Source organism: Gobio gobio, assembly GCF_949357685.1.
Source record: "Gobio gobio genome assembly, chromosome: 5".
In the NCBI taxonomy this organism is placed as follows: domain Eukaryota; kingdom Metazoa; phylum Chordata; class Actinopteri; order Cypriniformes; family Gobionidae; genus Gobio; species Gobio gobio.
In genome coordinates, this window is record NC_137101.1 from 52,998,915 (window position 1) to 53,011,322 (window position 12,408).

Below are 12,408 nucleotides of genomic sequence, written 5' to 3' on the forward strand. Positions count from 1 at the left end.
ATAAATAGCAACTGAATTTAGGCTAATAGTTTGGGCTCTGTTGTTAATCTTTAATAGCAATATGCAAGTAAGGGCTCCCTATATAGTTTACAGCATTATCTTTAAGAAACTTTTAGTTCTAACTGAATTAATTTAAGGACAGACAACATTTTTTTTTCTCATTTAACCACTGTTGAATAAAAATTAATAAAATGCAATTTTGTAAAACTGAACCGAACCGAACCGTGACTTCAAAACCGAGGTACGTACCGAACCGTCAGTTTTGTGTACCGTTACACCCCTAGTATTGGTCAATCTCAGGTAACTTTATTTAGCTCTTTACAAGGTTTCTAAGCAGAAGATGGATGTATGTTTTCTCAGTCCTGTTACCAAAACTCATGTGCCATTGAAAAAGCATGTTTAAAATCATGTCAATTAATTCCTTTGTTTTCCCTTCAAGATAGTAAATATTTTAAAGAAATTGTTGGTTATATGTTCAAATAATTAATATTTGTGATTTAAAAAAAACACTCTATATGAAGGTGTATTTTAATAAAAAACACAAATATTTTGTTTCATTTTAAAGAAGACTGAAGCCACAAGTTTATTATTTTTTTTAAATAATTAGTTGTATTAAACAATTGTATAAATGATGGACCAAAACAAAACTGATGAAAACAGTTGTTTAACAATTTTGTTTTAGAAAAAAAGTAAATTTTTGTAACAGGAATGACCACTTGGTAGCAGGAATGAAGACTGTGTAACAGGAATGAGTGTCCATACGTGTGTGTGTGTGTGTGTGTGTGTGTGTGTGTGTGTGTGTGTGTGTGTGTGTGTGTGTGTGTGTGTGTGTGTGTGTGTGTGTGTGTGTGTGTGTGTGTGTGTGAGTGAGAGAGAGAGAGAGAGAGAGAGAGAGAGAGAGAGTACATAGCCATGTGTGTGCTAAATGTCACATTTTTTCCTAATTTCAACTGTAAAACTCATAAATCAGGTGAATATTATATATAAACTAATATTCACAATTTTAAATCAACAAAACAGAGGACTCTACTCACTCCTGTTACTTTTACTCAGTCCTGTTATTTTTTATATGAGTAACAGGACTGAAAGTCACAGGATTGAGTTTTTAAGCAAAAAAATAAGCAAACACATGCCAAATTGCCACTTGGCTAAGTAGCTAATAGCATGAGGACACTGAGAAAATTGTAGTGACTTACCTAAAGTTAATATTTTTTTAAATAAACAAATAACCTCTATAATTTAGGTAACAGGACAGTGCGTTGAGATATGACCTTCCTAGTCAAAGTTACAATTTCATCAAATATACAGAAATAAAAATGAGAGTTACTTTTGGTCTTCCTATGGCCTACATAAGATCCAGATGATGCAACATCCTTTTGAAAAGCTCGTCTAGTGGCATGATGCAAGTTTTTAGAGGGGGCAATGTGTGAGGATAACAGGACTGAGTGAAAACCTGGGGACACGACTAAAATGTGTATTTTATATAACATATTATGGATTTTTTATAAAAAATATATGTTTTAAGCATAGATGGTATATGGAGTCACACAACAATGCAAAAAAATGTGGTTCTTCAGAGGTGCTATATAGCACCTTAGTCAAAGAACCGGTGAAGAACCTCTGAAGAACCACCGAAGAACCAAAATTTGTGTTATATAGCACTAAAAAAGGTTCCCCTATGATTACGAGCCAAGAACCATTTTTGGTGCCATATAGAACCTTTTTTTTTTTAGAGTGAACTGCAATTCCTGTTAATCCTATAATTTTATATTATAATTTATTTAAAGTTAATAAATTGTAATGAAAAATAAATAAAATTATAGCTAAAGTAAATCGTAAGTGGAAGTGCATCTGTCAATTAATTGAATGTTCAAAATATTATGAATCTTTATTTAGAAAAAAAATACACAGTGGTAGGCCTATTCATGAGCATACATCAGCAATTACACATGTTTAGGGGAATAGGGCAATACCATGTAAGGTGCTATGTGCTAGAAATGTGTAAACCACTATCAGTGAGTCTGCCCGTGGGGTGCGGGCACCGCTGCGCCAGGCAGTGTCCCACATTGTCCCTCAGAAACATACCCCTTGTCCCCCCTTGGGCTTATTAGCAGGTGGTCACCCTACATATGGCATTGATGGATTATTAAATGAAATGATCAAATACACCAACAACAAATTTAAAACCGCAATAATAAAATTATTCAACATGGTTTTGAGTGTAGGATATTTTCCCAACACCTGGAATCAAGGCCTAAATACTTTAAACAAGGAGATACATTTGGGCCAAACAATTACAGAAGCATATGTGTAATTTACAACCTGAGGAAAATATTCTGTTTGATTATTAAAATGAGATGCAGAACTTTCTAAAAACCAAAACAAAATTCTGGATAAGTCATATTGGATTTCTGCCCACACACAGAATGTCTGACCACATTCACACCCTCCACACAATCATTAATAAACATGTATACCAGAACAAATCCAAAGTCTCTGCTTGGATTTAAGCAACAAAACAAAACAAAAAATCCTAACATTTTCTCCCAAAAAGGAGGACTCAGACAAGGTTGTCCATTGAGCCCCACTCTATTTAACATTTATATAAATGAATTAGCTAAAGCGTTAAATAATGCCCCCGGCCCAATCCTGACTGAATCAGAAATCAAATGTCTCCTCTTTGCAGATGATTTATTAATTCTGTCAAAAACAAAAGAGGGGTTACAACAGGTCCTCAACATCATAAGACATCATCAGAATCATCAGATTCTTCAGTCCACTCTCATCACTGGGCATCACAGGGGTTCCACTCCACTGGTTGTAATCCTATCTCACAGGTAGGTCTTTCAAGGTTCCCTGGAGAAGGCAGGTATCCAAAGCTCATCAACTGACCACGGGGGGTTCCTCAGGGCTCAGTGCTTTGACCTCTCCTCTTCTCAATTTACACTACATGACTGGGACCCATCATATAGGCACATGGCTTCTCATACCACTGCTATGCTGATGAAACTCAGCTCTACCTTTCATTCCAACCAGACGACCCCACAGTAGCTGCACGAATCGCATGTTGTCTAGAAGACATTTTGGCATGGATGAACATCACCTGCAGCTCAACCTGGCAAAGACAGAGTTTCTCATCTTCTCTGCCAATCCGTCTTTACAACATGACTTCACCATCGAGGTAGGTTCATCTCTGATCACCCCTCCAGGGTCAGTCAGAAATTGGTGAAAACTTTGATGACCAGCTGTCCTTCAAAGACCACATTTCTAAGACAGGGGTTTGCGCTGCACAACATCTTGAAGATCAGACTGCATGCAACACAGCTTCTCGTCCAGGCCTTGGTCATTTTTACTTTTTTTTTTCTTCTTCAAAATACATATATATATATATATATATATATATATATATATATATATATATATATATATATATATATATATATATATATATATATATATATATATATATATATACAGTGAGGAAAATAAGTATTTGAACACCCTGCTATTTTGCAAGTTCTCCCACTTGAAAATCATGGAGGGGTCTTAAATTGTCATCGTAGGTGCATGTCCACTGTGAGAGACATAATCTAAACAAAAAAATCCAGAAATCACAATAAATGATTTTTTAACTATTTATTTGTATGATACAGCTGCAAATAAGTATTTGAACACTAGAATTCTGACCCTCAAAGACCTGTTAGTCTGCCTTTAAAATGTCCACCTCCACTCCATTTATTATCCTAAATTAGATGCACCTGTTTGAGGTTGTTAGCTGCATAAAGACACCTGTCCACCCCATACAATCAGTAAGAATCCAACTACTAACATGGCCAAGACCAAAGAGCTGTCCAAAGACACGAGATAAAATTGTACACCTCCACAAGGCTGGAAAGGGCTACGGGGAAATTGCCAAGCAGCTTGGTGAAAAAAGGTCCACTGTTGGAGCAATCATTAGAAAATGGAAGAAGCTAAACATGACTGTCAATCTCCCTCGGACTGGGGCTCCATGCAAGATCTCACCTCGTGGGGTCTCAATGATCCTAAGAAAGGTGAGAAATCAGCCCAGAACTACACGGGAGGAGCTGGTCAATGACCTGAAAAGAGCTGGGACCACCGTTTCCAAGGTCTCTGTTGGTAATACACTAAGACGTCATGGTTTGAAATCATGCATGGCACGGAAGGTTCCCTTGCTTAAACCAGCACATGTCCAGGCCCGTTTTAAGTTTGCCAATGACCATTTGGATGATCCAGAGGAGTCATGGGAGAAAGTCATGTGGTCAGATGAGACCAAAATAGAACTTTTTGGTCATAATTCCACTAAACGTGTTTGGAGGAAGAAGAATGATGAGTACCATCCCAAGAACACCATCCCTACTGTGAAGCATGGGGGTGGTAGCATTATGCTTTGGGGGTGTTTTTCTGCACATGGGACAGGGCGACTGCACTGTATTAAGGAGAGGATGACCGGTGCCATGTATTGCGAGATTTTGGGGAACAACCTCCTTCCCTCAGAGCATTGAAGATGGGTCGAGGCTGGGTCTTCCAACATGACAATGACTCAAAGTACACAGCCAGGATAACCAAGGAGTGGCTCTGTAAGAAGCATATCAAGGTTCTGGCGTGGCCTAGCCAGTCTCCAGACCTAAACCCAATAGAGAATCTTTGGAGAGAGCTCAAACTCTGCGTTTCTCAGAGACAGGCCAGAAACCTGACTGATCTAGAGAAGATCTGTGTGGAGGAGTGGGCCAAAATCCCTCCTGCAGAGTGTGTAAACCTTGTGAAAAACTACAGGAAACGTTTGACCTCTGTAATTGCAAACAAAGGCTACTGTACCTTAATACTAATTTAGTTTTGCTCAGGTGTTCAAATACTTATTTGAAGCTGTATTATACAAATAAATAGTTAAAAAATCATACATTGTGACTTCTGGATTTTTTTTTTTTAGATTATGTCTCTCACAGTGGACATGCACCTACGAAAGCATTAACACAGTGGGAGAACTTGCAAAATAGCAGGGTGTTCAAATACTTATTTTCCTCACTGTATATAGTGGCGAGAGAAAAGAGGGCCAGACTCAATGCGTGATGAAATTATCCCAAAGTGCCAGGAAACTGTAGCCTGGCAAGCCAGACCTACATCAAGATGTTAGGTCTGGGAACTCACGGTTGACAGGGCTCAATCCGAGGGGCTGGATAAACGGTTGTCTTTCAAATTTGGAATAAACACTGGATTCTTGACTTCATCATCACGTCACTTAATTTTACGCCTTCATCCGCATTCAGAGCAGTGGTGCTGCTACTATACAAACATTGTGGGCACACCTCTGTCACTGTTACAGTTGGTGTCAGAAGTTTTTTTTTTGTACCGCTGAGGTGACGTGGACATTCTTGTTTTTGGCAATGCCGCCAAAGACAAGGAATCATCCTGAAGAAAGCACTAGGCCAGATGTGGACCAAAGTGAAATCGAAGGGGATCCAGATGAAAGAGTGCAGTCTTTAAATGATTGCTAATTTGAGGGAATTTATAAGGTCTATATCGATTTATGTTTAGTTATTTTGAAGGACTTTTATTATGATACAGACTTAAACGTGCATCAACGTGTATAAAGCACGCTGTGTTTCCGCCTTGTGTATGTGCGCACACTTTTGTGACGGACGCAGCTTGATGCATGGCGGTTTTCTTCCCCTCCCATGAAGTTTTGTGCATCCCATTTGAGGGTTATAAGGTAAACTAAGTGTAATGTTTATCATTTTTGTAACTGTATCGTTTTATTGTGATGTTGGTTAATGTGTTGGAGTGACAGTGTTTGTTTGTTTTTATTGTTTGTGTTTTTGCTGTAGCTCTTACGGTGTCTACATGAGTGTCACGAATAAAACGCTAATGGAAACATCAGTTTAAGGAGTAATTTGACCATCATTCAAGTGGGGTAGCTACAGTAAGAGCTTGGCCATTCGTTGTTCGACTCTGCTGCGTTAATGACTGGTGTCCATGCCGACGGGTCTTTAAGAAGTGGATGTGCACGGGCAGCAGGTCGATTTCCGATGGTCAAATGTGGTTCGTTTATGGATAACTACGGCTGAAATCAAGGATTAAACGATACACTACGGATTGCAAAAGACTGTGTTCTTCTTCAGGTGACATTTATCCCTCTACGCACTTCTACAGCAGTAAAAGGATATTAAGGTGAAACATTTAACCAACGATAGACATTTTCTTCAAGTTTAATACAAGGGTTGAAATGTTTAAAGCCTTTTGAAAGACCAAATCCTTTGTTGTGTTTGAAGAAGGGATATTTATACGAGTTTTAAAGGAAATATTTGTCTTTTAAAAAGGGTTATTTAAAACACTTGATATTAATGTTTGAGGCTACATGATTACTGTTTTGTAATTTAAATGACTTTTTAACTGTGCTGGACATCTTATATTATTGTGTGTGTTAATCTGGTAATTTTAAAATGATTGAGTCAAATAATTGTGTTGATATTGTTGAATGTGAAGGGCTGATTAATAGTCTCCAACATGATATTGAAACCCTTAATCATGAATATCAAACATCAACAGAGAGTTTAAAGAGACAACAGATAATAGAGACAATTGAGACTAAAGAACAAACTTTGAGTGAACTTAAAAGTAAACTTCGAGAAGATTTAGCAGAATCTCAAGGTCCTCGACGTTCTGTTCGTCCACGAAATCCTACAGAAAAAATGCTTGCATTTCAAAAAGATTAAATTCAGAAGAGAGAAAGAAAGCTTATTTCCATGTACGAACAATGGAAAATGTCTGCACGTAAGGCTAGAAATCAACTCAAGTCTGATATTACTGAGAGCCAGCTAGCAACTTTAATTGACACCCTGGAAGAGGAAAGGGAGAAAGTTATGCATATCTATGTTGAAGTTAGAAATTATGTCACGCCATCTACTGAAATGAGACGTCGTATAGATGCCTGTGAGGCTGTGACAACAGAAATAATAAAGGTTGCTTATGAAAGAATATCAGGCATTGATGAATTTGATGTAGAACAAGTAAACCATCGCTTGAAGGATTTGCTTGAATCTAGCCATGCTCGTTCTATCTATGGCTCTACTGTTTCTCGAATTAGCCATAAGTCTAGTGCTCGGTCAAGTCATCGTTCTGCATCTTCATGTGTAGCATCAAAACATGCCGAAGCAGCTGCAGAATTGGCGGCAAAGGAAGTGGAGTACAAAATGCTGATGGAGGAAAATAAACGCAAGGAAAAAATTCACGAGTTGCAAGAGAGACAAGAAAGAGACCTAGATGCTCAAAAACGTGAACTAGAGCAGTTACAGGCGGAAAAGGATTTAAAAGTAGCACAGGCGAGGTTTGAGGCCTATAATCGGATAGCAGTGCAGGAAGTTGATAATCCTTCAATAAATCGATTTATCAGAGAACAACATTGCCTGCCTCCAAGATTTTCTGGCAAACCTGCTAATGACATATCTCCATCTCAAAATGAACTGCCTTTTCTTGTTCAAGCCCTACAAGACAGCATAAATTTGAACAGATTGCCAGCTCCAGAGCCCTTTGTGTTTAATGGTGATCCCATTAAGTATGTTGAGTGGAAGGCTTCCTTTATGTCATTGATTGATCGAAAGAGTATATCTGCTGCTGACAAACTTTATTATCTAAAAAGGTATGTGGGTGGATCGGCACTCAAAACCTTGGATGGTACCTTCTACAGGAGTGACGACGAAGCTTATAAGGATGCCTGGAGCAAATTAGATCAAAGGTATGGTCAATCATTTGTGATTCAATGTGCTTTTCGCCAGAAGCTTGCAAATTGGCCAAAAATTCAATCAAAGGATGCTATTGGAATTTTCGGATTTTCTTAACGCCTGTCAAGATGCCATACCTCATGTTGCAAGTTTACAAATCTTAAATGACTGTGACGAAAACCAAAAGTTAGTTCAAAAACTACCTGAATGGGCTGCTTCGCGTTGGAATCGACAAGTTACACAAACCTTGAGAGACAATAAGGATTTTCCTGACTTTAAGACCTTTGCAGCATTTGTTTCGTTAGAAGCAGAGATTGGTTGTAATCCAGTCACATCATTTTACGCTCTCAGCTTAACATCTGTTAACAAACAAACTTTCAGAGAGTCCAAAGGAAATAAAGCTAATGTCTTTAATACTCAGACTGATTTGGGACTTAACAGACCAAAGATCATCAAGAAAAATGTCAAACCTCCCTGCGTGTTTTGTCAAGATCCTCAACATCAGCTCTATGATTGTTCCAAATTGATGACCAAGACACTAGCAGAACGACGAGCATATGTGAAGGAAAACAATCTTTGTTATGGATGTTTGAAAACTGGCCATAGTGTAAGAGACTGTCGTCATCGCCATTCCTGTAACTCATGTAAAGGGAAACATCCTACTTGCCTTCATGATGATAACTTCACCAAAAGAGAAAGGCTAGTTCCATTAACTGCATCTGCTCCAAGGTTAGAAGATGAGTCGACAGCCGTTCTGTCTCTGAGTGTGGCCGGAAAGGGATCATCTTATAAATCGATGGTTGTGCCAGTATGGTTATCATCAAGCAACAATGTGAGTACGGAAAAACTTGTTTATGCCTTGCTCGATTCACAGAGTGATACAACCTTTATCGACCAAGAAGTGAGCAATGTCTTGCAGGCAGATACATTTCCTGTCAAGTTAAAACTGACCACTATGACTGGAAAGGATACCATCGTGAAGAGTGAAAGGATTTCAGGACTTCGTGTAAGGGGTTATAGTTCTGCCACTTATATTGAACTCCCTCCTGTTTATACTAAAGATTGTATTCCAGTCAACCATGCACATATACCTACGTGTGAAACAGCCAAACTTTGGAATCATCTTTCTGCAATTGCCGAGGAGATACCCTCTTTGAAGGACTGTGAAGCCGGTCTTTTGATTGGCTATAATTGTGCTAGAGCGCTGGCACCAAGACAAGCGATTTTAGGAGAGAATGATGAACCTTATGCTGTCAAAACTGATCTGGGTTGGAGCATTCTTGGACCTTCATTACCCAGGCTTGACTCTTCAGGTATCACTAGTCTTTGTCATAGACTTTCTGTTAAAGAAATTCCTTCATTGACTCCAGCAGATGCCATACGCATTTTAGAATCTGATTTTAAAGATGCTAATGATGATGAGAGAACTCTTTCTCAAGATGACATCACCTTTTTGAACAAATTAAGTGATGGTATAATAGTCAGGAGGCCAAAACTGATATTAAAACTTTGTCGGACACTTTTTGGTACAAGCATACAACCTATTCAGTATTAATATTTAACCCCTCAACATGTGTTCTAGCCAGGTTGTCAGCTTAGAATTTTTTTTTGTGTCCATTTTAACACTATAATCTTAAAGTGGTAAAAGCGGATTTTTTCCCCCCAAAGTGCTTCCATTTTCTATGTTACCTACTGTAATTTTGGGCAAATGTGCAATATAATCCAATTTATGTGCAAGCATGATCATTAAAAAATAATAATCAATAAATACCACAAGAGTATCACACCACAAGGGGCACTGTTGTGTCAGCACAGCTGTGATTTGACATGAGGCAGCAGATCCAGAGAAGATGATCACAGCAGGCGTCAACAGTCTGAACAAAACTTTCTAATGGAGTAAATCCCACAATCACACAACAAATTAACTTGGTCTATTTGTCTACACAAACATTTACCTCTATATTCAACCATTCTAACATCGAATGTTGCCAGAAACAGGTAAGCTAAACTGTTTTCAAACTAGCTATACTTCCCAGACAGATAGCTAGGCTAATTTACTTTCATAATTACTAGCTTACTTACTAATAGGTCAACTATGTTTTGTGCAAATGTGTAATGGAAATATTGTTTATAATTGATTTGCTGCACAGCAGCCTATTTTACAGTCTGCTAGCTAAAAGCCCTCAGCTTATGTCAGAGGACATTGTAGTGATCCACTCAGAAACCAATCAGACTAGTGTAGTGAACCATTTCTTTGACTTTAGATGAGATAACATTTCATGCCAACACTGGATGTGACACTACCAGTCAGTTCACTGGAATAGGAAAAAGGACGGCGTGGAAAGTGTTTCAGCAGTGCCCTCATCTTCTCCACAACTTTGGTGAGGATGAAGTACCAAGTCCAGCGATTCTATCCTCAGCAGAACAGTTTGTCTGCAAACTGTATGATCCTAAAACAACCAGCACTTCAATCTATGATGTTCGCTGTGCCCTGTTTTGGAAAGTGAAAGCCAATGTGGATACCAAATCTTGGAGTAACATTTGATGACCAGCTGTCCTTCAGAGAACACATTTCTAATACAGCTCGCTCATGCCGGTTTGTGCTCCACAACATCAGGGAGATCAGACCGTTCCTAACAGAGCATGCAACACAGCTTCTTGTCCAGGCCCTGGTTATTTCTAGACTTGACTACTGCAATGCGCTTCTGGCTGGACTCCCCTCTTGTGAGATCCAAACACTTCGAATGATCCAGAATGCAGCAGCACGTCTGGTCTTCAATGAGCCCAAAGGGACCCACGTCACACCACTCTTCATCTCCTGCACTGGCTACCACTCGCTGCTCGCATCAAGTTTAAGTCGCTGACCCTTGCCTACAGAGCCACCACGCGCTCAGCTCCTGCTTACTTTGACTCCATTCTACAAATCCACACCCCCACCAGAAGCCTTCGCTCAGCAAAGGAACGACGGCTTGTGGTCCCATCACAGAGGGGGAAAAATCCCTTTCCAGAACATTTTCATTCAACGTTCCCAGCTGGTGGAACGATCTTCCCAACGCCATCCGAAACGCAGAATCATTGACATCATTCAAAAGTCAACTTAAAACTCAGCTCTTCCGTGAGAACTTAACCTCATTAAAAAAAACAACACTTTCCTTTCCTCTTTCTCTTCCTTCTTCCCTCCCTACTCTAGCCTGTGCTACACTGAGCAATGTACACGGTCTCAGGATTTCAGGCTCTTATTGCGCTTCTCGATTCTTCATGACCTATCGCATCATGTACCCCCAAGTTGTAAGTCGCTTTGGATAAAAGCGTCTGCTAAATGCATAAATGTAAATGTAAATGTAAATGTACTTTACCACCAACTCAGGATGCCTTGTATCTGCACCTCATGAGGGCCCACTATCAAACAAAAGTTTGGAAACAGTCACTAGAGACCCATCCACAGTTGCCCTCACCAACCAGTTGTGGTTGGCACATGAAGGATGGAATGCTTGTCCCGGACTCAGACTGAGCACATGGACATGGTCCCTGGGTGCCTTCTGTTGGCTGCCTACCTGAGTGCCACTGCTTTGATGGAGAAAAACATACCTTTGCCATATGACTATTACATAGTTATTACTACTAACTAGTTACTAACCCCTAACCCCAAAGAAGTGAGAGAGCAGTTATGTTAGTATGGAATTAATAACTATAGTGAGATGTCAATTAAATATAATTTGTGTTACATCCTGGTACATTAATGAAGTCAAATAGCACCATAGACCACCATCTCCAGTTCTACATTTCCGCTTAGACATTAAAGTATTATAACTTGTGCAGAATTGCACTGTCTCTCCCTACAAGCTTTAAACTTGGCTTGACTCATTCCCATAGATAGGGGTACTGATTGATATAGGTTTTGGGATACTATGTTATGTTTCCAAGCTGATATTCACTTTGAAAACTGGCTCTCTTTAGGCGGAGATTGTTTTTTTCATGTTCTAGTTCTGTTGTCTCTTACACTGTACAATAAATGTTCATTCTGACACTTCAGCAGACATCCCATGAGTGTTGGCTTTCATTTGATACCATTTTTATGTATATGGTCCTTGTGGTTGTGGAGATATTCAACATTTATCGTTGGCATGTTGAGTTGAGCAGGAAACCAACCAATTGGCCTGAAATTGCTTGTACAAGTCAAAAAATTAAAAATTCAGCTTGACAACCACCCTAATATCTCCCCTATGGGTGTCTTCTAACTAAAAAAATAGGGTGACAGCTTGTACCAAAACATGTCCGCAAAAGTCTTAACGGAAGCCCTTTTCAGAATTGGCCCCCTGACTATAAAGAGAAATAGCTCTGGACACTATGAAATGCCTCTAACCTTTAAAGAGAGCCCTAATTTGCCAGACAACAGACAACTTGCTCTTGTGAGACTTAACCATCTAAAGAGAAAATTGTTAAAGTTGTTAGGCAGGATTCTAGAAACGACCATAGATTCGGATGGACTTGTGAGGAGAGTTAGGGTTCATCTTGGTGACAAAAATCTTGGAAAGAAGGGAGAACGTCTAGGGAAGCTTTCTGTAATTGAACGTCCTGTTCAGAAATTGGTTTTACTGTTGGAGACTTGTTAGTTTTTTTTTTATAAAATTTTTTTTTTTGTATTGTGTGAAGTGTCATTGTCATTTTGAAA